The sequence below is a fragment of the Rhinolophus sinicus genome, linkage group LG06, assembly GCF_036562045.2.
Source record: "Rhinolophus sinicus isolate RSC01 linkage group LG06, ASM3656204v1, whole genome shotgun sequence".
NCBI classification, from domain to species: Eukaryota; Metazoa; Chordata; class Mammalia; order Chiroptera; family Rhinolophidae; genus Rhinolophus; species Rhinolophus sinicus.
This window is the reverse complement of record NC_133756.1, coordinates 35,985,896-36,012,374: the sequence shown is the minus strand read 5'-3', so window position 1 is coordinate 36,012,374 and position 26,479 is coordinate 35,985,896. Positions and strand designations below refer to the sequence as shown.

General features: G+C 35.5%; 1 protein-coding gene across 9 annotated transcripts in view; it reads right to left on the bottom strand.

Annotated features, from left to right (window-relative positions):
• Positions 1 to 26,479, bottom strand: part of LRRC7 (leucine rich repeat containing 7) — a 474,513-nt gene that overhangs the window by 180,399 nt on the left and 267,635 nt on the right. The gene's annotated exons all lie outside the window — the stretch shown is intronic.

Here is a 26,479-nt window from a genome sequence, read left to right as displayed (position 1 = left end):
GAGGTAGAGATAGATTAGATGCAGCGAATTCTATTTAAAATACTATAGTAGCTTTGAGGTAAATGTGAGCGGCTTTGATTAGGGAAAATGAGTGTGTGTGTGTGTGTGTGTGTGTGTGTGTGTGTGTATGACTGGAGCTCAGGTAAAAGGTCTCGACTAGAAATAAAGGTCTGAAAAACAAATGTGATGTTTCTTATCTACTGTACCTGGAAATTATCTCTGCTTTTTAACACACATACCATTTGCTTTCTTTTCCATGGTTATGTGACATTTACCACTTACTTCCTTTAATGATTAGTTTTTTTCCTATGTATATGCCCTTCTCCACCAGATCTTAAAATATGTTTCAAGGTGCCCAGAAAGGCCTCTATGGGACCACCAACCATCTAGAGGTTGTGAAACTATGCCAACCAGCACTGTAAGCGAGGATCTGCCTCACCGCTTGCCAAACCTCTACTACTGAGTGGGTACATCTAGGAAAAGTGGGTGGGCCCCATGAGGAGAGAATCAGATTTTATTCTGAGCCTGGGATACTGAAGAATGGCAAATTCTTGCAAATTTTGTTCCAAGACCACACGTCCAAGAAGCAAACAATGAGCACCAAGGCCTTGGGAGTCAGGGAGAAGGACCAAGTGGCCGAGATAGCAAGTGAGTGAGAAATGACCACAGGGAGTAACAGAGCCACCCACAAGTGCATTTGACTTGACTCTGTAGCATTAGGCAACACATACTCTAGCGAGAACCACCGTGGGCTGAAGACCACAGGCCCTTCCACAATTTTCTGGATTCTATGAACCCTGTAGTTCCCACTGAACTCTAATGAGGGTATCATCAAAACAAAATAAAACGAAACAAAACAGATTTTTCCCCCTCAGATCTAGTGATAGATGACCAAGACAAAATTAATTTTATTAAATGAATAAATAAGTGATAACTTGTACCTGAGTATACTAAAACATATTCATCAGTTATAGGATTTATCTTTTTTCCAAGCTAAATATTAGTGACCTCTTAAATATCCCTTCTGTGATAGTGTTTTCAGATCCCTAAACACCTGGATTATCTTAATTTAGACCTAAAATTTGTCAGTAGTTCTCTTCCAAAACAGGGCCAGGTCCAAATCTGGCACTCCTATTGTCATCAATAAAGCTTTAGTTGAATGCAGGCATGTCCGTTTGTTAACATTTATGCTTGTTTTGCACTGTAATAGCAGAATTGAGTAGAGACCATATGGATTACAGAACCCGAAACACTTCCTATCTCTGAGGACCAGGTGGCGCTCAGAGTTGAACACTATTCTCTAGATGTGGGCTGACGAAGACCATGTAGAAAGAAACTATTACTATTATTTTTTTATGTTTCTATTAGTGTAGTCTAAGTTTGATTTCTTTTGTGGGGGATAGGTAACCTCTATGTCACTACTAAGCCGTTTTCTTTTCCCAGTAGTTTTAGGCTACAGCTTTTGAAAACTTGAGTTCATAAATTCATACCTAGAAACTATACTTTAAATGTATAACATAGCTCCCATAACATTCCTTTTCCATTATTTTGAACGGGCAACATTTTTTTTTCTTCTTTTGCTTGTTCTGGAATAAAAACGGTTTCCCATGAGGTTTTGTGAACTATTTCCTGATGCCTCAGTTCTGTTACTTAAAATATCTTTTCTTCTATTTCAATTTTATCTCCGTTTATTTTTATAATCCTAGTTTCCATCATTGTTTAATTGCTATCACCAAAGTTTCCTCCCATCATGATATTCTTACTTCTGCTTTGGAAGTTGTCTTTCCAATATGACTACTTACATCTTATAGCTTTAAAATTATTACGTTTCTACTTTTGTTTTTGAAGATGTCATTCAATATTATTTCTTACATTTTATACTTTTCAAAATGACTGTCGTTACACAAAAGGATTTCAGCCAGTCTGTAACACAGCCTTCTATAACACTGCTTTTCTTGTTCAGGTGCTCGTTGCTAAACTATAGTCATTCTTCCAAATTGTCCCCCCCCGCCAAAAAAAAAAAAAAAGAAAAACCAGGTTCTTTTTCGATGAACATATGCAGTAGGTTTGTAATTTCATCAGGATACAAGCAAGTAAAGCTTTGTCAGAAAAATAAATTAGAACTCATGACATTTTTATATTAGTATTATTCTTTTTGGTCCCTCATTCGCTCAATTTATGCTTCTTATGGCAGGTCCCATGTGGACACTGGAGGTACAAAGATTTCTGGGCCTCAGGGTTTCTCAGCCTCAGAACTACTGACATTTTGGACATGTCACTTCTTGAATATACAGGCCTACTGTGAGCCTCGAAGGCTATTTACCACATCCTACACAGTCTCTACTCTGAAGACTTATTTTCTAAATGGGAATGACCTTTAAATGAATAACTACTTCATAGGGTGATAAGTGCTAGAATAAAAGTATGTATAGATTGCCATAGGAGCTCCAAAGAAGGAACACCTAGCCGTTCAGTAATTAGGGAAAACTTTGAGACATGACATTTCAGCTAGGTTTTGAAGAACCTTGTTATACGAATCACATGAATTTGCACATATGAAAAGAAACAATGAAAATAATATCCTTAAAGGACATAAAAGATTTTGGTTCAAAGAAATTCTAAAAATTCCCATTAGAGTTTGTTGTAGGAAACCCTATTTTCCTACCCTCATGCCTGGATAAGGGGATTTCTGGGATGTAGCTGTCTTGTACACTATGGAATGGTTAGCAGCATCCAAAGCCTCTATCCACCAGTTATCAGTAGCACCCTCTGCAGTTCTCACCACTAAAACATCTAGAGATATTTTCGAATGTGCCCTGGGTTGGGGTGAGGTGGACAAAATCACCTTGAGTTGAGATCGACTCTGGGCCTAGAGAAATACTTCAGGTCTTTATCTTCTCACCTTACTGATTGGGGGGAGGGTGAAATTCTTATCCTCATTTGTTTACCTCCTTACTATATACTAGGCAGGCTCCCCTGTGGCCTGTCTTTATGCAATTCAAGCCAGCCTGCTGGAGAGATGTACTCGTTTGACTGCACCTTCTTCCTTGCCGTGAGCACGTGTGGGTCTGGGGCCTATCTTTCTGTCCCCACAGGGATCCTGCTGGTGTGATTTCCCCTTACAAATGACTGGTCTTGAACACATGATCACCACCATAGGTCAGTGAGCAAATATTAGGACTTGGTCACAAGTTTGGGCCATGTTCTCAGTCAGTAATATTGACAATTTGATCTCTATCTAGCTGAACCAAATACTGTGGGATATAAAACTGAAAGCAACAAAGGAATAAGACAAACAAAGAAACAAAAACTCATAGACACAGACCATAGTTTAGTGGCTACCAGAGGGAAACGGGGGTGGGGAGAGTGGTAGATGAGCTTAAACGGGATCAAATATACAGTGATGGAAGGAGAACTGACTCTGGGTGGTGAACACACAATGTGATATAAAGATGATGTAATACAGAATTGTACACTTGATACCTATGTAACTTTACTAACCATTGTCATCCCAATAAACTCTAATCAAAAAAAAATTTGCTGATTATTTAGATTCATTTGTAAGTTCACCTGGTTATCTAATGGAGAAAATTCTAATAAAATGGTTGTATTGAATAATGTTTACCAACCTATGGTCATATTATATATGTAAAAACTGTAGAAATGTGTAAAATTTCTATAATCGATACTCTTTTGCCGTTTCTCCTGCCTATGATACTCTTCCCATAAATCTCAGAGCTGGTACCTCTTTCTCATCTCAGCTCATAAGTTTCCTTATGACACAAGTCCATCCCCACCATCCAAAATAACTTCTCCTTCTTGACTTCACTTTACATATATTTTTACCCTGTTTCATTTTCTTCTTAGCACTTACCACTGAAAAACATCATATTTTTATTTGTTTGCTAAGTGTTTTTGCCCCGGTAGATTGAAGCTTCATGAGAGCAAGTCACTTGCCAATCTTATTCACAGCATAAATAGCTCAATCAGTGGTTGTTTAATGAAGATATTCATACATGTATGAATGAATCTTTACCAGTGAGAAGTATAAATTATAGAATATTTACAAAGACACAACACTCAATTTCTACCAGGCATCTACAATTTACAGTTGTCAGGGAGATATCCTAATAGGCCTGTTTTAATGAATACTGTCAAGAATATACATTTGCTCACATATTGTGGAATATGCATGATGGATGAAGGTAGACAAAGCTGAGGTTCACCAGTTCCTGGATAAATCTAGTGTTAAGTTGACTTTCTGACATTTCCAACGATAATTTTTGTTTGTTGGTTTGTTTGTTTGTTTGAATTCAAATAATAAAAGAAATATTAGGTAAGTTTTTCATTTCTCTGAATATCTGAAATACAGCAACAAAACTATGCATGTAGAGTAGTTTAGGGCATGGAGTTTAGATTCAGACTACGTGGGACTGAATCCCAGTTCTACCACTCACTAGCTGTTTGAGTTTCAACAAATTTAAGCACATCTTTGCATCTCAGTTTTCTCACCTGTCATATGGGGATGCCAATAAGAATCCTTATATCATAGGGTTATTGTGATGACTAAAATATTTAACATAGGTAAAACACATAGCTGGTCCCTGACACATGCTAAATGCTCTGTAAGAGTTAGTTATTAAAATACTTAGGAAAGGTTTTCAGAATTGGAAATAACTTAAGAGATTGTCTAGGTCAGAGTTTCCTAAAGCTATCTTAAGGATTTACAGGTGCTGCTTGATTAAAAAAAAAAAAAAAATTCAGCTTGCCAGTGCATTTTGGCAAAGCTTGCTGAAAAAATGTTAAATAGATTTCTTGTTGGCAGGACTTCTCAGATCAAATATAAAAATGTTTATTGTGATTCTCTAACAGATGGAAATAGTTTGGACTATTTCCTGTTTATGTGACCAAGAACATTTTTCTTTTCTTTTCTATAGTACATTTCTTAGACGAGGACAATGTGTAAAAAAATTTTTTTTTAAAGATGATGAAATTAAGCTCTTGTCTATCCCAGTCCATGAAATCACATACATACTTAGTTATAAAAACACAGGCCTATGTGTCTCTAAGTTTCTTATTATGAGTATTTTAATTTCATCAGATCATCCTCATTTGTCTACTTGGAATTCTGACTTGTTAGAATTTCAGATCACCTCAGTTCCCAATATTCACTTCAGTCTCTCCTTGCATTTATGGCTGGTTTAGTCATGACACCCTGGCCTGACTTTTACAGTTGTTTTAAAGACCATGTTGTTTTTTGCCCTGTGGCATTATTCACTGCAACCTCAGTAAAGGGAAATACTCACTTCTCAGGAGAGGAGAATTGGTGACTTGCTCAAGGTCACACAGAAAGTCAGTGAGAAGGTTGACATAGAATCATCTCCTCTCCCAGCACAGGACAGGAATCTAAACCTGGCCTGATTTCTTTGGCTTGACCATTGTGTAGATCTGATTTATTTATTTATTTATTTTATTTAATGGAATGTATGTGGTCTACAACTCACTCTAATCTATAAAACGAGTCAGTAAACTTTTACTGTAAAGGGCCAGATAGAAAGTGTTTCAGGCTCTGCTGCCCATATGGTCTCTGTCTCAACTACTCAGTTCTATCCTTGAGTGCAAAAATAACCACAGATGATATGTGAACAAACGGACCTGGCTGTGTTCCAATAAAGCTTTGTTTACAAAAACAAGTATGCTAGATTTGGATCATTTTTTTAGGGTACATGTTACTGGAATCCAGGAACATTTATTTTTAATACTGTAATTTGCTTGCATTTGTGAATATTATTAAGTCCTCACTAGTACGCTATTACTTTATAGCATTTATCCAGTTGCAAAACTGAAAAAAGATTCCAGTTGGAACAATGATGGAAAATAATGCCATAACTAGGTGCATCTGTCACTTTGATAAAATTATACAATCTATGATTTTCTTTTCATCAGATTCAGAGGTTTTTTTGTATTTAAATGTACAATTACCTCTGAAACCATATGAAATTGGCAAGAATGTTGTTTGCCCATAAATTCCCAGTGCAGTAACTTGGGTTTGCTGAGTTTCACATGATTCTGCAAATTTTGGCATGGGCTTAATAAGCATTATTGGCTTATACATTCCCGCTTTTGATTTGTCTTTCGAAGGTACTCAAATACACTCTCTAATCAGTGACAATTCATGGCACAAGGATAGAAAACTTGTTTCTGCTGTTACTGTCTGATGCATCACTCTTATTGAAATTTAGAGTAAGAATATACTGTCTTTCCAATTTCTTTCATCTGTGTCCTATGTTTAATGGACATTTGCATTTTAAAATTTAAACCTACAAATTTTACCACATTTTCATGTTATTCTCTTGTTAAGAATCTCTCTTTAAATAAATCTCATATTATAAATTTTTGAAACAAATTGTACTAAACTTTAGAATGCCCAGGAATTGACATTCTTTATAAACACAACAGCTCGCACACCTCATATTAAAGAAACATCAACCTATCATCTGTTAAAACTAGGAAAAATTAAAAATCTAGTGTCCAGTGGCAGATAAAACATAATTTCCATTATCAAATGCTTTATATAAAAATTCCCCTTGGTTATTATAATAGTTTAAACTAATGTCACTGATAATGATTTTTATATACACGACATCATTTCAATTCAACTCCCCCTAAGAACAACAACACAAAAAGTCAACTGGCTTCCTGGAATCTTCCAGAAGGATATGTAAGCAAACTAAACATCTATTATTTTGTCAAAAAATACTGTGAAGACGTTATTTTTTAGACAAGTTTGCTAATGTTTCTCAATTAAGATGTTCCTCCTTGCAGTATTTAAATTATTAGAATAAATATTTAAAATATATAATTTGCATCAAGCTGTCATGTATTTTGAGTATTTGCTTTGGAAATACTTTTTTCCTTTTAAATATTTAAAATTTAAAGGTTTAAATTGATTTTGTGATGTCTTATTTGAAAATTTTTCTTTCCTCTAATTACTTACTCCAATTTAATGCACAGCACGAAGAAAAGAGTCTATATGAAGAAATAAACTCACAAGTAACCTGTCAAGAATAGTTCTAGTTTATATAGTAAGGCATACTTGTTAAATGAAGTAGTTTAAAGTGACAAACAGAATTTTAAGAATAGCAATGGGATCTAAGACAAATTCTGCACTACTTCTTATAAGCCTGAATTTCATTCCTCTCTATAGTCTTCTTGGGTTTATAACCAAAACCCAATCATTCATTCACTCTGTACATGAATTTTCCCACTGGCCAAACGTTATTGTGCATTCCTAATTGTATAACAATGCAGCAAAGATATAATCATACTTGTAAGGGTTTTTGAGTTCTTTGTGGTGAAAAGGTACCATGTAAGCAGGAACTATGACAATATTATCTGCCGATGGCTGTACCACTGGAACTGAGGCTCAGTGCTTACACTGCAGCAGTCCAATCAAAAGGTTATGTGAAACATAATCAGTTATGTAGAAGCTCCTTTTCACTACAACATATTGCAACCTACATTATATGCTCATGAAGACATTTTACTTCTACTTAAAAAAATACTTAAGCGGAGTTAAGCTATTTTAAAACTTCTATAGATAACTGAGCAGGGAACAACAAGATGTTTCTTTTCTAAGAGACTCCTTTAACACACACAGGTACACACACATACACAGGTGTTTTAGGCACTTTGTTTCCTCCTATACATCCTATAAAAATGTATTATTTGTTACATTGGGCTTTCTGAATATCAATTCATGTACTGCTATGTAGATTTGGGCTTAGACTGCTGATACTCTGATGCATAATATGCATGCAATCGTGTGACTAACATGTCAGAGAATTTGAACTTTAGAGGACAAAGGCCTTTGAAAATAATTTGCCAGGTAGCCATGGTGGGTTTCCCAGGCAACTGTAGTTTCCCTCCCCTTTCTTGCTTGACAGCAGTCCTTGCCCTGCATCAGAAACTAGAGATGCCAGATAGTCAGTAGGCAAACCTTCTTTGCAGTTAGGACATGAACATATGATGACTCAGTTAGGGTTACTAGAACAGGAAGCGGAATCTTTTGGGGAAGAGTCTCAGAAAGAATTTCTTTGTTGATTTAAATGATGCAGGGAGGCACGAGAATTTTTCACCTGTCCTCCTTTTTTTTCCCCATGGTTGGATGAGAATTTGGTGTCTGGAGTTGCAGTGGACACTACGCAACCATGAGATAACAAGTCCAAGGATGAAAGCCAACATAGTGGGGATAGCAGTATAAAAAAAATGAAAAAAGCCCAGGCTTTTGATAAAATCATTAAGCTACTGAAACCAACTCTGGAACCATTTACCTTAAAACTGTTATAGGCAACAATATACCTACTATTTAAAAAGTCACTTTTACTAAGAATTCTGTTTCTTAGGGCCAAAAGCATCCTTCCAAATACATCCATTCTACTGCACTGTTAGGTACCTATAAGAGTGTGTCACAATGTTTGTTGGTGGCAGATCTAACACAAAAATAGAGCTCTCTTAGGTCTAAGAAGAGTCTGATCAGACACACCACACTTTTTCAAAGAAATTAATATCTTAGTATTTAATTAAATTAAGTATAAATTTGCACTTGCGGTAGTGAGAGATAAAGTACATTTTAAATAATTTTAAAAGAAATAGAAAATATATACAAAATTATTTGCATAGTTTTATATGTTAATCATAAGCTTAAGAAAAACATTTCTACAAATAATTTAGGGTTAAAAGTGGTTTACGTTTTTTTTCCTTTCCATATTTGACTTTTCAATATTCTAGTTTCCCATTTTAAAAACTTCATTTGCAAAAATTATTGTGTGGATTTTGGTGTGATTCCTGATGTTTATATTTTCTGTTTTTCAGAAACCATGACTGTGAATCTATATATATTCTGTTTTTTTCTACTTTTTATTACTTTATAGTTTCAGAAATCAGGTAAATATGTTAATAATTTTCAATCTATATTCCTCTTCTTTTTTACATTTATTATATCTTCAAAGAAAATTACTCCACAAATCTTTTTCTCCAAGTTCAGTTTCTCTTTAAAATAATATGCGTCTTAGACTCAACTAGATATTTTTATTTTATATAAAGTTATTGCTACAGATTCTTCACTTACCGTTTGAATGCTAAAACCTTTATTACTGGCATATTTTTATAGTGTCTATCAATACATAGAAATATAGTTAGATTTTATTTAGTATTTGGAATGATGTGTGCTTTCTATAAGTTCATTTAAAATAGCAACTTAAGAACAAATTTTACTTAGTATAACTTTCTGGTTGGCTTTAACCAAGACTTTTTTTTTCCCTATGGATATAATTTGGCATAAAGATTATCATCCTAAAATATGATTATGACAACCAGCACGTAGGAGTTGTAAAATGAAATATAATATGATTGCTATCAGAAATAATGGACTGTACAGTAGAAATTATGGTAAGAAATCTACTCTAAATGAGATCATTGTGAAATGTGCCTATAATGAAAACTCATTTCAATCAAAGAACTGTAAAAGACACAGAAGTCTAATTGCATTATTTCTCATGGATTATATTTATATAAAGTAAATCTTTCTTTAAGAGAGTCATGTTCAACTATTGCTTCTGAACATACTCTCAAGAAAAATTATATTTCTGAACGTATATGTTTCTTCATATCATTGTTCTCATTGTAGACAAAATAACAAGTTAATGATCTAGACTCTTTACTTCATACTACACTGATGCTTCACTATATAAATTCTCTGCAAATTAAGCCTTTTAAATTTATTAACCAAATAATTCTTTCATTGAGAACTAACATCTTCTGAGCACATTAGGTGCTAGGCTAAGGGCTGTGACGAAGATGTGGGTGTTGCCTTCAGGTGCCTCACAACCTATGTGAGTGCTCATAAAACCTTGTGATTAACGATAACAATGACTACTATGAGGTTTTTATGTGTGTGACACTGATTCAAGGATTAGCAAAATAAACACAGTCCCTGCCCTGCCTGGAGGAAGCTTACATTCTATCAGAAAATTTAATAATTAAATGATTATAAACTTGATGTATTAGTTCACTATGGTTGGGATTCATACCACCTAGAAGATGGCAGAGTGTATGAGAACTTGTCATTCAGTGCCTGACCTAGAGATGGCTTCATAACAGGTAGCATTGGAAGTAGGGCTTGAGAGACAAAGAGATCACTAGATGGAGAAGGCAGGAAAGGAATTCCAAGCAAAAAACAAAACAAAAAAAAAACAAAACCATTCACCTAGGTATTCACCTAGGTATGAAAGTATTTAACATGGTCTGGAAATAGCTCAAACAGTTTTTGGCAACATAGTGCGGATCAGAGAAGTTTTTTGCTTCTTTAACCGTAATGCCAACAACAACAACAAAAAAGAGACAGAATGTTCTTTTTCAAGAGCAATTCACTCATGGAGAAGACGGTTCAGAGAATTATTTCTGTGTCAGGCTACAAAACACCATGCTTCTAAGGTCACACTGTAATCAGGACTCCATTCTTAGGGACAGAGAACCATCAGTGCGAAAATAGGAAGATGGAGCTCACTTTCCCTAGAAGGAAAGGAAGGACTGGGTGTCCCAATAAAGCAATGGTAGAAAGAACTTGCCACTTACTTCCCTATTCCCTGTTTTGATGGATGTTACCACTATTCTCCCCGTAGCCTGAAACGGAAACTTGGAAGCCATTCCAAATCTTTGTTTTGATCACCCTCCAAATTAGTAAGTTATAAGCATCTGTTTATTCTATCTCCATTACATGTCTTGAATGTATGTTCTCTTTTCATTTCCTCGGCCTGACCCATATGTCAGAGATGGCTTTATATCAGATAACATTGGATGTAGGGCGTAAGAGATGAAAAGTCCCTTAGCTCCTCTCACTTCTTAGTTTACTTATCTCTTAGTTTATTCTGTTACTTTTTTGACTATGGTAAGCCAGGCCTTTGTAACAGCCTCTTCACTAGTCTACCTGCTTCCACTTTCATCTCCTTACAATGCATATTTATCATTGTTATTAGAGTAACCCCAAAATAATTTGGTCATGTCATTTCTGGGTTCAGATACCAAATTATCTCAGGAAAACATCCTACAGTCAAGGAATCTTAATTTGATACCAATATACATTGATGGTTTTACTGCCTGCAAAACCCCTATACATATTATAATCTAGTCATAATGAGCCATTTATACTATTCTAAATAAGTAAAGTTCTTTAATGGGAGCCATTCATTGGTAGATTTAGCCTTGGAGGTCATGAGGCTAAATTTAGCTGCTTTAAAGATATCTCAGAGGACCCCTCAGATTAAAAAAAATAAAAAATTAGAGAATAATTGTATTTTCAAGAGAAGGAATTGTTAGGGAAAGTATTTGTTATGATTTCACCTCTTGAAAGAATATTATGTTATCAAAAAAATGTCATTTTTTATAGATCAGAAAACTAACAACAAATTTATGGATTTGTATGCAACAAATATGAAGTCTCTCACGTGAAATGACCAGTAGAAAATAATCTTTAAAAATCTATGTAAGGGATATGATGTACAACATGCTGACTATAGTTAACGGTACTGTACGATATATATCAAAGTTAAGATAGTACATTCTAAGTTTTCATCACCAGGTACAATTATTTTCAATGTTTTGTTTTCTTCTCTTTATTGCATCTATATGAGCTGATGGATGCTAACTTATTGCAGTAATCATTTTACAATATGTATGTCAAACCATTGTGCTGTATGCCTTCAACTTACACAGTGATGGATGTCAATTGTATCTCAATAAACATGGCATAACACTGATGAAAAAAATCTTTGAAGAAGTTTGTTATAAACATAAAACATAATATATCCAAATAAAAGAAAAATTTAAAATATTTATGTAAAGCAGCTTGTCCTAGAACATTATTGAAGTGGGAGGTAGAGTTTGTCACTATTTCCTAATGTAAGGGCTATTAAATTAGATGTAGATTCTAAGTTTTACAGTCAAGACCTAGAGGTAATGGACTCTATTTGGTGACTTCTTTTCTAATTCCATGTGATGTGTTTTTCTGAACCAATCAATACCATTGGCTCTTCTCTCTCCATACCAGCCTACAGGCAACAGACTCATTAATAATATTGCTTCTTAGTTAGAGCAGGGGTTTTCAAAGTATGATCTGCAGGCCAAATCTGATCCACTGACTATTTTCATATGGTCTATAAATTAGGGATTTTTTTTCTTGTTTTTAAATAGTTGAAAAAAACAGAGAAGAAGAATATTTCATGATGCAAAAATGACATTAAATTCAAATTGCAGTACTCACAAATAAAGTTTTATTGAAACACAGCCATGCTCATTTGTTTATATATTGTCTGGCTGCTTTTGTGCTACAATGGCAGAGCAGGTGTGTTGGAGACCCTATGGCCTGCAAAGCCTAAAATAGTTACTATTTGGCCTGTTGCAGGAAAAAGTTTGCTGATCCCTGAGTTAAAGTGATACCTGCTATGGAATGAATGTGTCCCCCAAAATTTATATGTTGAATTATACCTCAGTGTGATGGTATTAGGAGATGGGTCCTTTGGGAGGTAATTAGGTTTAATGAGGTCATGGGGGTGGAGCCTCCACCATGGGCTTAGTGTCCTTATAAAGATAGGAAGAGAAGAGACCTCCCTGTCCCTTTGCCATGTGAAGACACAGTGAGAACATGGCATCTGCAAACCAGGAAGAGGGCCCTTGCCAGGGAACAGAATTGGTTGACACCTTAATCTTAGACCTCTCAGCCTCCAGAAGTGTGAGAAATAAATTCCTGTTGTTCAAGCCACCCAGTCTGTGGTATTTTGTAATGGCAGCTTTAGTTGAAAATTATAGGCTTGAGTAATTTTTCTAATTGGCTGCCCAGCACCTGGTATTCTGGTAATTCCTGCTTCAGGGGTCTTGGTAGGAGGCAAAGCTTGCCTACTGAGAAAGGAAAAAGCCCCTCCCAACAGCTGACACCTGTCTAGTTGCTGCCTCTTACCAGCTAGTCTGGTTGCTGCCTCTTAGGCCATGGTACTTCGCTGCTTACCATAAACAGTTTCACAAAATATCAGCCTCAGTTGAGGACTCTTCATGATCATGATGGAACAAAGCAAAAACAAGACAATCACAAAATCAGACCTGAATAGAGATAAAAAACAAAAGATCTTGTGCTTCTATTACTGGGAGGGACTGCTGCTTCTTCTTTAGTGGCAACTCTAGCTCTTTTCCATTCCCTTGCTTTCATAGATTAAAAATATTAAAATCTCCCATAAACACCTGCCCAACTTTCAGAGAATACCCAGTCCAGAAAAGACAACCACATTCATGAAACTTCTCTAACAATCACCTACAATAGGCCCTTCTAACTCCCTCTTACTGAGATTCTCCATGATTCTCCACAGTATGCAGTCTCCCTTGCGGTAGCAATGAATAAATCTAACATTGGTGAGTAGGTGTACTGGGTGGTCTTTGCCTGCTGCACATCAATGTCATGTTTAGAAGCCAGGTACCTGGTTTTCAACCTTTCCGGCATCAGTGAATTGAGCACCCAGGATATCTACGTCAAACACATGCTCCATACTTGCCACAGAAGCTACTGACTATGGAGAATTCATTATGGCTTGAGGAGCAGCCACAAAGGCAATAACAAACAGAGACTGTAGGCAGATGGTGCAGTAACAGTGGTCTGTGCGCAGTGCTGGCAGGGTGCCAGTTCAAATGGTGGCATTCAACATTCAGTGGTGGCGACAATGGCATTATACCACACTGTTATTTTTAAAATTGTTTTTGCCTGTTTTCTAACTTTTACTTGTCTTATTGTCAATTATTGCACTTATTCAATGTCCTCTCATTCAAGTCTTTTTAAGCTTAAATTATACAGTGTTTGTTATTGTGTGACTAGCTATGTACCTGCTGATACTGTAGCAATATTCTATACAATTTCTCTATGCAACTTAGTGACTGAAATATAATTCTTGAGTCACAGATGCTCTTGTAAGTCCCAGGTCTAAATATTTTATTGTTTAGTGAACAACTCTTTAATATACCACATGAACTTCCAATTTATCATGTTGAAAACAAAATTTGTCATCTTTCCAGATCTCCTCTATTTCTTGTTTGTGTAGTTGATACCACCTAAATCAGAAACCCATGACTAATTATTCACCAAACTTTATGTATTCTACTCTCTTTGAAATCTGTTTCTTCACATCTCTATAGCCATCTTATAGCTCTAGTTCAACGCTTTGTTTCTCTCATGGATTACTTCCATGGCTTTGTAAACTGGTTACCATGTCTTCCATCATGCTCTCTATAATCCACATATAAGCCAGAGAAATCTTCATGGTATTGGCAGAAAAACAGACATGGTAGTAGCAGAAAAGCAGATGTAAAGACCAATGGAACAGAATTGAGAGCCCAGAAATAAACCCACCTATGTAAGGGCAAACAGTTTTTGGCAAAGGAGCCAAAAACAAGTGAAGAAAAGACAAAAGAGAAAAGAAAGCCTCTTCAGTAAATGATGCTGGGAAAATTGGAAAGCCACATGCAAAAGAGTGAAACTAGACTGCTATTTGTCACCATAAATAAAAATTAACTCAATGGATCAAAGACCTAAATATAAGGCCTGAAACAATAAAATATATGGAAAAAACCCCAATTAATTTCTGACAATTAAGTTCGTGAACTTGTTGCAACAATGTTGCTAACCTTTGAGAGATCAGAGGGATTCATTATAAATTTGTATCAATTGGACAAAGACTTTACCAAGCTTATTATTTGGAAGTGCTGAAAAGGCTGCATGAAAAAGCTATACGACCTGAACTTTTCACCAACAGTTCATGGCTCTTGCATCACGACAATGCATCAACTCAAACAGCACTGGGAGGGAGTTGTTAGCCAGAAAACAAATAACTGTATTGGAACAGCCTCCCTACTGATCTGATCTGACTCCCAATGACCTTCTTTCTTTATGCGAAGATCAAGGAAATATTGAAAGGAAGACATTTGGATGACATTCAGGACATCAAGGGTAATGCGACGACAGCTTTGATGGCCATTCCAGAAAAACAGTTTCCAAATTGCTTTGAAAGGTGGACTAGGCATTGGCATCAGAGCATAGCTTTCCAAGGGGAGTACTCTGAAGGTGACCATAGTGATATTCAGCAATGAGGTATGTAGCACTTTTTCTAGGATGAGTTTGCGAACTTAATTGTCCAAACTTGTAGGTACTACACTTATGGACCTTAGGTTCAGAGAGATTTTATGAATTTGACCTTAAAGGCAAGGAAAGTAAAAAACAAAAATAAACAAATGAGACTATATCAAACTACAAAGCTTCTGCACAGCAAGAGAAATCATCAACAAAACAAAGAGGCAACCAACCAAATGGGAGAAGATATTTGTAAACAACACCTCTGATAAGGGGTTAATATCCAAAATACATAAGAACTCATAAATTCAACAACAAAAAAGCAAACAATCCAATTAAAAAATGGGCAGAGGACTTGAACAGATACTTCTCTCAAAAAGACATACAAATGACCAAAAGATATATGAAAAGATGCTCAACTTTACCAGGTATTTGGGAAATGCAAATCAAAACCACAATGAGACATCACTTAACACCTGTTAGAATGACTATTATCAACAAGACAAGTAACAACAAGTGTTAGAAAGGTTGTGGAGAAAAGGAACCCACATACACTGCTAGTAGGAATGTAAATTGACAGAGGTAATATGAAAAACTGTATGGAGGTTCCTCAAAAAATAAGAAAAGAGTTACCATTGACTCGACAATTCCTTTTTCGGGTATCTACCCCCAAAATCAGAAAACATCTACTGTAAAGATATATGTACCCCTCTGTTCACTACAACATTATTCACAATGGCCAAGACATGGACACAAGAGGTGTCCTTTGATAGATGATTGGATAAAGATGATGTAGCATATGTATGCAATGGAATATTATTTGGTCATAAGAAAAGATGAAATACTGCCATTTGCAACAACATGGATGGATCTTGAGAATATCATGCTAAGAGAAATAGGTCAAGATGGAAAAAATCAAGAATCACATGATTTCACACATATGTGCTATGAAAAACTGAAGGCAACAAATGAACAATATAAACAAACAAAAACTCATAGACCTCTGTCAAAAGTATGGTGGTTACCAGAGGGAAAAGGGGGAGTGGGAGGTAGAAGAGGGTAAATAGGGTCAAATATATGGTGACGGAAGGAGATTTGACTTTGGGTAGTGAACACACAATGCAATATATAGACAATATATTATAGAATTGTATACTTGAAACCTATAAAATTTTATCAACCAATGTCACGTTAATAAATTTAATAAAATTAAAAAAGAAGTCAGAGAAATTTTTTTAAACTGCAAGCCATATGATGTCACATAGAAACTGTCTTTTGGCTCCCCTTTGCCAGAGCAAAGTTGCTTCTAGAATAAATTCACACAGTATGGTACATGGAATGTGTAATGGTGTCCATGTTTCTGTCTAATAGAGATCCTTTTTTGGTCTCTATTCTAAGCGGGGAGTCACTCTGCTAAAAATGATATTTAAAAACCTTTGCCATCCCCATAGTACCACAGTGCCACAGTATAAGTCGATTCTATGAAGCATTTATTCAGCAAATATTTATTAAGTGTCTACTATGTACCAGGCCTTATTCTAAGATATAAGAATATAGCAGAAAGTAAAACAGATAAAGTCTCTGCCATCATGGAGTTAGTGGGGAGAGATGTCTCAGAGGGAAATAAACATAAATATACAACATATCATGTGGTGGTAAGTGCTATGGAGAAAATAAAGCAGCGTGAGAATGACTATTAGGTGGTCAGAGAAAGCCACTCTGAAAAGTTACCATTTTATCAAAGTTCTGAAGGAAGTAAGGTAATGTAATGCTGTAATGTAGTATATGTAAAAACAAAAGACTGTAGTGGATAAAACCATGAGTTCTGGAGTTAGACTCTCTGGGATCAAATGTGAGCTCTGTCACTTACAAGCCTTGTGATCTTGGGCAAGTTCTTTATTTAATTTCTCATTGCCTCAGTTTCCCTGTTTGCAAAATGGGAACCATATGCGTACCTACACTATTGGGTTGTGCATCTTAAATAAGTTAGTAAAAAGTGCTAACTTGTAAATTCTCAATAATAGAAATTATTGTTATTTTGAAAAATGTATTCTAAAACAAAGCAGTGAGGTTAGAAGAAAAACTTTCAATGCCACACAATCTAATCAATAATTTGTAGACAATAGGGAAAGCAAACTTTTATTAGAAACCAAATAATGAAGGCTCAGAGGCTGAACTTGGAGCATGTTCGTAAGCAACTACCAAGGAAAGTTTCATATCACGCATCCTAATATTTATTGACTATCTACTATGTACCAAGCCCCATGCCAGACAATGGACACTAGGTGAGAAAACTAGTCATTATCTTTTTTTTTTTCAGACAGGGTAACAAGGAAGATATATAGTAAAACAACCAATTACAGTAAAAGGTATAAAGGCAATGGTATAGGACTACAAGGAGGATGCCAGGTAATAGAACTGGATTAATAAGAAGGCCTATGAAATAAAAGGCAGACATGCCAGACAACGTGTAGAAAGTCATCGAGACTGAACCGAACCAATTCTTCGCCTCACTTTTATTTTCACTTTTAATAAAAGTATAAGATAACTGTAAAAGAATACATACCAGAAGCATAAGGCTCGCTGAATTTTTATATACTGAACTGGTTGTAATCACTATCAGAATAAAGAAACAAAATACAGTGGTACCTCGGTTTTCTAACATAATCTGTCCCAGAAGACCGTTTGAGATTGAAACTTTCCAAAACCGAGGTGTGGTTTCCCCATAGAAAGTAATGCACAATGGATTAATCTGTTCCAGACCTTTAAAATCAACCTCTAAAACGGCAACTTCAGCATGAATTTTACTATCTAATGATACCATATATCCATAAAATTTACTGCGTTCGTAAACTGAAATGTTCCTCAACGGAGACGTTCGAAAACTGACGTACCACTGTATTTCCAGGGTCCAAAAGCAGCTTCCCTCATGCATCCTTCTGGTCACTACCTTACCTCCCAAAAGATTTATTACAATTTCTGAGAGCATAGATTAGTTTTTCCTCATGTTGAATTCTATATAAATGAAAGCATATATATTCCTTCTCCCTAAATATTTGTACAGACTTGTACATGAATATTCATGGTAGTTTATTTTGCAATAGCCAAAAACTGGAAGAAAACAATTTAAATATCCACTAAGAGATGAAAAGATAAAGCAATAATATTAATAAATGTTATAACATGGGCAAATCTCAAAATGATTATGCACAGTGAAATAAACTAGACAAAAAACAAAAATATACTAAATGATTACATTTATACAAAATTCTGAAAAATTTGAACTAACCTGTAGTGACAGAAAGAATAGTAATATTTGTCTGAGTGGGGAGTGTGTGAGCAGTGCCAGGAGAAAACTTTTGGGGATGATGGATATGTTCATTATTTTGATTATGGTTATGCTTTCACTGTTGTATATTTCAAAGTTTATCAAATTGTACATTTACATGCAGTTTATTAGATTTGAATTATACTTTTTAAAATTAGTTTCACATGTACAAAACAATAGTCAGACATTTACACCCCTCACAAAGTGATAACCCCCCTCCACCAATCTACTACCCCTCTGACATCTTATATAGTTGTTACAATTCCACTGACTCTATTCTTCATGCTGTACTCTACATCCTGTGACTATATATATTAAATTATAGTTGACATTCATTATTATTCAGCATCAGCTTCAAGTGTACAGCGCAGTGATCAGGCACGTACACCATTCCTGAAGTGGTCTCCCTAATAAGACAAGTTTCCATTGGATACCCTACAAAATCTTTACATTATTGATTATATTCCCTAAACTGTCTTTTGTGTCCCCACGGCAATCTTGTGATTACCAATTTGTGCTTTCTAAACTACTCACCTTCTCCCCCATCCCCATCCCCCTTCCAACTAGCAACCATCAGGTTTTCCTCTATATCGCTGAGATTATTTCTGTTTATTTTGCTCATTTATTCAGTTCTTGCAGATTGGTTGCAGCCACTATGGAAATCAGTAAGGAGTTATCTCAAAAAACTGGAAATCCAGCAATTCCACTCTTAGGTATCTACCAGAGAAATCCAGATCAATTATATTTCAATAAGCTATTTGTTTTTGTTTTAAAGAAAGGTTTGAGTATTTTATTCATACATGTTAGCAAAATTTTCCTGAATTCATCATGTATTCAAACCTATACAAAATATCATCACATATCCTCAAAGCTTCAATCAGTTTGGGTGGACTCCATTCAGCTGTGCCATGGTCATTAAGAACAAGGCTTCTGAGTCAAGCTGCCAGAGTTCAAATTCTTCCTCCTCACCTTACCGGCTTTGTGACACTGGGTAAGTTATTCCTTTATGTTTCAGTTTCCTTACTTTTAATATGGAAATAATAATATTACTTAATTCAAAGAGTTAATATGAGGACTATATGAACTATTATATGTAAAGAATTTAGAAGTTAATAAATATTAGCAATTATATAACCTATTAGAGTTAAGATTCTCCGGTGACCAATTAGCTAAAATCAAATGGACAATATTCCTTGCAGAATTGACTGAATCAGGCTTATGGCTTATTTCTCTTTATCGCTCTAATCATTATATTGGCATACAAAACCCTACTTGAATAAGCTCTGTCTTGATTTTCAAACCTCATCTCTTGACATGCACAACCAATACATCGAGCACAAATGAATCTCTTAGTACTTTAGATAACTCATCAGTTTCTCACTCATCTCTCTATTTTTGCACATGACTCTTCTTGGCTTAGAATATCTCTCCCACAGAAACAAAAAGAAATATTGAAACCACCAAATACATCTTTAAAATTTTCAACACATAGCACAGTGCTTAGCATAGTATAAATGTTCAACAAATGTTGGGCAAATTCTCCTGGATATTAATTTTCATTCTATTATTGAGTTTTCTGTCACTAATGTTAAGTACATTTATTTCTTATCCTGTCCTTTGTATTAACAGAATATACTGTTTGGCTCTTCTATGAGAATTACTAAATGACAAAACTAGGATGACAGTTTATGGATCTCCATCTCAATGTATCCATATTTACTGCTCTTTTTAATCCTCTTTATTTCCAAGTTTTCCTTTACAGTTATAGACACCCACATAAACCTGTTGATCCAGAGAAAACTGATGAGAATGATATTCTTTTGCTTTTCCTAAAAGTTTCTCTAATTTCTTTATACTTTTTTACTAAAGAGCAAAATGTATATTAAGTATGTATATCAGGGAAAAGAATGTTTGAATTTCAAGTATGATTAATTTTGTATTAAAAAATGAATTCTGAAATCTCTTAGAATAACAAATGCTTTGATATTACAAGCTACATCGTTTCTATACTTACTTATATCAAGAAATACTGAAAGTACATTGTTCAGTAATTACTGTATAGAAACATCCTGAACTGCTTCACTGTGTTTTATGGTAATTAACTATATAAAATGATTTAAATTTCAAAGTTTTACCAGTTTCTATGAAATCCTTCTGCAAAGTATCAACTTATAATGAAAATTACAATTCTAAACATTTGTCCTCAAGGGGAAGTATAATATAGAATTAATATACATCAATACATAGCATAAGCTGACACAAAAATCAGTGCATTGCTTGTGGCACTAAAGATATTATTTATATGGTAGCAAATAAACATTAAAGTTCTTATTATCTGAATGGAAAATATATTTTATGAATTCCTTGCCAGGTTAACATGCAGACAAAAAAAAAATACTGTTGTAAATACTTTGATGGGCTTTGAAAAATTTAATGCATGTGAGTTGTATGAGGTATTGTTACCTTTACAATTTCATATCTTATGAAATGCAAAAGAAAAAAAAAATCTTGATTTTAAAAAGTTGGAAAAATAAGACTGATAATGACACTGAGTCATAAATTAAAGGCAGCAACGAATGCTTTACATTATTACAAATTGAAACTCTCATACCTTATCAAATGCATTGATCATCTCAATTTATCATTAGAAGACTAAATGGTTAATCTGTAATTCCAGAACCGAAAATGTAATCTGACATTTCTTTTTTTAATGAAAAGATATGTAGAATCACAAAAGACCCCAAATAGCCAAAGAAATCCTAAGAAAAAGAACAAGAATGAAGGCATCACACTCTGTGACTTTATGTTACAAAGTGACAATAATCAAATAGCATGGTATTGGCAGAAAAACAGACACACAGACCAAAGGAATAGAATTGAGAACCCAGAAATAAACATATACTTATATATATGCGCAAATAATTTTTGACAAAAGATCCAAAAAACATACAATGGAGAAAAGAAAGCCTCTTCAATAAAATGTGCTGCGAAAATTGGAAAGCCACATGCAAATGAATGAAACTAGATGTCTGTCACCATATACCAAAATTAACTCAAAGTAGATAAAAGGTCTAAACATAAGACCTGAAACAACAAATTTCATAGAAGAAAGCATAGGTCCTAAAATTATAAACCTTGGGTTTAGAAAGGATTTTATGAATTTGACCTCAAGGCAAGAGAAGTAAAAAGCCAAAATAAATGAATGGGACTATATCAAACTGAAAAGCTTCTGCACAGCAAAAGAAACCATCAACGAAGCAAAGAGGCAACCAACCGAATGGAAGAAGATATTTGTAAACAATACCTTCAATAAGTGGTTAATATCCAAAATATATAAAAGAATGATACAACTCGACAACAAAAACCAAACAATCCAATTAAAACAATGGGCAGAAAACTTGAATAGACACTTCTCCCAAAAGACAAAGGACCAAACAGATAAAAGAAAAGATCCTCAACTTCACTAGCTATTAGGGAAATGCACATCAAATCCCCAATGAGATATCACCTCACACCTGTTAGAATGGCTATTATCATCAAGACAAGTAATAACAAATGTTGGAGAGGATGTGGAAAAAAGAAACCCTCATACACTGTTGGTGGGAATGCAGATTGGTAGAGCCAATATGGAAAACAGCATGGAGGATCCTCAAAAAAATAAGAATAAACTTACCATATGACATAGTAATTCCTCTCCTGGGTATATATCCAAAAAATCTGAACACATTTATCCGTAAAGATATATGTGCTCCAATGTTCATTGAAGCTTTATTTATGGTGGCCAAGACATGGAAACAACCAAGACATGGTGTCCTTCAATAGATGATCGGATAAAGAACATATGGTATATATACACAATGGAAAACTACTCTGCCATAAATGAAATACTGACATTTGTGATAACATGGATGGATCTTGAGATTATTATGCTAAGTGAAATAAGTCATACAGAAATAAGTCGGACAACCCCAGAGTATGCAAATAAGTCAGACTTACTATGCTAAGCAAAATAAGTCAGAGAAGCATATAACTTCACTCATATGTGGGATATAAAACTGAAAGCAACAAATGAACAAGAAAAATGAAGAAACAAAAACTCATAGACACAGACAACAGTTTCGTGGTTACCAGAGGATAAAGAGGGAGGAGGGATGGTAGAAGATGGTAAAGAGGGTCAAATATATGGTGAGGTTTCTATAACTGACTCTGGGTGGTGAACACACAATATGATATACAGATGATGTATTACAGAAATGTACACTTGAAACCTACGTAATTTTACTGTTGTCACCCCAATAAATTTAATTAAAAACAATCTCTTATTCCTGCATCATGTTCACCCAACATCTCTTTCCATCATCTCTTTCCTCAGTGCTAGATAAAGTCCCACAGTATGTGCTCCTGATGTGTCACGTCCCCTCCAGCTTCCACATGAAGCCCACAGCGAAGCACAATTCTCCTCCTTTAACAACTTTTCTTTGACAGAGTCTTCTAGTGACCATTGTCTTTTCTCCTCAGATAACAGAGTTAAGTGGGCAAAGTGAAAGGAAAAATACAAAAATCTCCATCTTATCCCATTCCATTTTAATGTGCCTCTTTCCCCCCAACCCCCGAGTATGCAAATACTTGTCTGATGTCCCTGGACATTTCACAGAGGAATAACAAATTCTTGTGATTTAAATCAATTAGCATTAGTAGTTAATCTCTCCTCTTTTGAAAACCAGAGTCTCAATTTTACAGCTGGTGGATGCTCCTTATTCCTCTCACAGAAGCAAACAGACCACGCCAACATCCAGGCTTCTGGATTTCTCCTACCCACCCTGGGCCAAGCTATGGGACTCTCAATCTGTGGCTTATGGACTGAGTTTCACTCCTTCCCCTGGCATTGCTCCAGAGGGGCCTAATAACCCTAAGAAGTCTCTCATCACCTCAGTGGATCACAGGGTCTTTTGAGGGGTGGGGCATAGAAGGGCTACTTCCCGTTGCTGGGTGCATGAGGACAGGCCTGCCTTGGTTGCTTTGTTCTCACGCTCCAACCTTGCTTCACCTGGTTCTTGGCCAGATATAACAGTAAACCTGGAGATTTTTGTGAGGATCTCTTACTTAGTGCTTCTTTGTTTCTGAGCTTGTCTTGCCTGGTACACCCAAGCAGTGGTTATATTCTGGCCAGCAATCAGTTTCTTTATTCCACCAGCCGCACTGTAATCTTGTGAGCTTTCGAGTACCTAGTAGCTCATACAAGCAACTCTAAAACTAGCTTTACCTTCAGTCCTGCAGGAGCAGCAAGACCAGCATGGTAGCCCTTCTGAACTAGTGGAGTGGAGTTTGAAAATAGACCCAGAGAAACTGCCAGGAGTCTTGTCCTCCCTTGCAGAAAGAACTTTAATTTTTGTACGAGCTGGATGGCCTCATAGTGCCACTGAGTGTTTCTTCAAGTGAACAGGAATTTCTAAACCAACCCTGCATTCTCTAAAAAGTTGCAATTCCAATATCAGTGTGACCACAAATTGTCCCAAGTGGTTTTCCAAAGAAAATACTGTTTGTTCTAGATTCAGTTTCGCCACTTTATATTTTAACTGAAGATATCTGTCATGATTTACTGGCATTTTCTAACGAACTCTTTGGAGAAGTGGTTTTAACCAAAGAAGTTAACAAATTTTGTGGTACCATAAACAGGAAGTTCAATGTTTACAAATACCCTTCGCAAACCTTTAAGGCAGGGAGAAAATAGAAGTTCCAGATTTAGTACTTAGCAAATTTTACTAAAATAGCGTGACATGTTATCTTCTACTTTCACTTTGCTGTGTACTTCTGAATCTTCTACCCTAACTGAACTTTTTTCCCATGCCATTTTGTCCTCACTATTTCGGTCCCTTAGTCCCTTGGGCCAGTCCCAAGGTCACACACCTTGGCTAGGATCACATGACATTCTTCTTATGCGTCTTGTTTTCCCAGTACTCACAGTCTCTACGGGAGTGAAATACTTCTGTTCCATTTGCCTCTTAATTATTGGACAGAAACCTCAAACACATCATGCTAAGTGAAAGAAGTCAGGCACAAAAGACTGCATATTGTATGATTTCATTTACATAAAATGTTCACAAAAGGCAAATTTATAAAGACAGAAAGCAGATTAGTGTTTGCCTGGGGCTAGAGTGGGAACTGAGACTGGAGTGAGGATTGATTGTGAATGAGCATGAGGGATTTTGGTGAGGGTGATAGAAATATTCAAAACTGCACTGTAGTGATGATTGCATAAATTTGCCAAAAATTATTGAATTGTACACTTAATATGGGTGAATTTTATGTCGCATAATAATCACCTCAATAAAGCTGTTAAAAACATCTACTGACTTGCGTTTGTTCTTTGCTTCTTTAGAGGGGAGAGTGAGGGGAGAGTACCTATGAATCCTCACTAAATACATTTTATGCCATCTCTCACAAATCTAATGTATCATTTCTCTGTTTAAAATCCTTTCATTAAAACCTCATCATTGCCCACAAAATGAAGTCTATCCACAGCACGTGAGCCCCTTCATGATACCTCCTCTATCTACCTCATGATTACTCCTTCTTCATGTATACTATTTTGCACATTTAATCCCCGTCACATGTTCTCTTTAAGCAACACACATTCTCCTTCTGCCCACTTGTTCAGTTTCAATTTATTGCTCAAAAGACTGGGCAGACGGTACTTCCTTTGCAAAGTTTTACTTGGACTTTGCCAATCAATAGGATTACGCATTTCTCTGTACTGTTTCTGTTTATTTATCACACTTCCATAATTCCATGTAACATGCTGTAACGCATGTCATGCTTTACTTGTCTATCTTCCCACCAGACTGTAGTTGGCCTAACTGCAGGGGCTCTGTTGTACTCGGTGTCTTTAATGTTTATGCTTGACAAAACAGTGGACTCTCAACAAATGCTCACTGAAAGGGAATGAATTAAAGGTTTGTATCCTCTACACAATTTGCCCAAACAAAAGAAGTGACTGAGAGTTTGGATTTCAAATGTTATGTCCATATGTACCACACAGCTGACATCCACGCAAGTTGTGCCTGTGAGGAAGATGGGGCAATGACTAGTTTGATAGAACACTTTTACTTCAGTGAGATTTGGAGCCACTATGTAGTTTCCATATCCTCAGGCTATTCTAACTCCCCGCTGTTCTCTTCTGAAACTGTTATTTTTGACTATAATGACATCCAGACGCTATAACTTTGCCCTACTGATATTGTTTGCTTTTTATGCCAGTAAATAAATATAAACTATCAGTTTTTATCCAATTTATATTGATTGCTAGTGGTAGAAGCAAGCAATATAAAATAAAACTTCCAGCACATGAGTTCTTTAAATTTTGTTTTTCACGGAAAATTGATAGAATAATCATATTATTTGGTGACACTATTTAGGTTTGCCAGTTTTGCTGCAGGAAGAATTGACTTGGTTCAAAAGAAAATACATAATGGCTGAAACCTTAGTTGTTAAAATATGATATGAACAAAAAAGTAGGGATGGGACAGTATATGAAGCTCTGACTAAACTTGCAGGAACCTGTAACTTCTGAGAAACATAAGAAAGATGTGTCCTATTTTCTGAGGTAATCCTAAGAGCCATAACAACTGACTTCTCTTTATGAGATGTTGGTAAGATGTTCAAAGGCAATTGAGTATGCTGCACACAGGGTGGCCCAGGTTCTGGGGAGCAACACTTACCTTCTGAGGGAGGAAAAGGCTCTGTTGTACTCGGCATTCTTCTTCTTAAGGGGTGTTTTTAGTTTTGTCTATTATTAATTATGTTTAGTCAAATTCTGGTTTAATATGTATACCCCACTGCTCATAAATGCATAATCAACAGAATATATTTCTAAAAGACTGCTCCATAGGGAACTACTATTATTTCAATGACTACAAATGCATATAAACACATTTTGTCCTTTTACTATTTTATCAAGTTTTAAGAAAACATAGAGGCTAAAATATGTA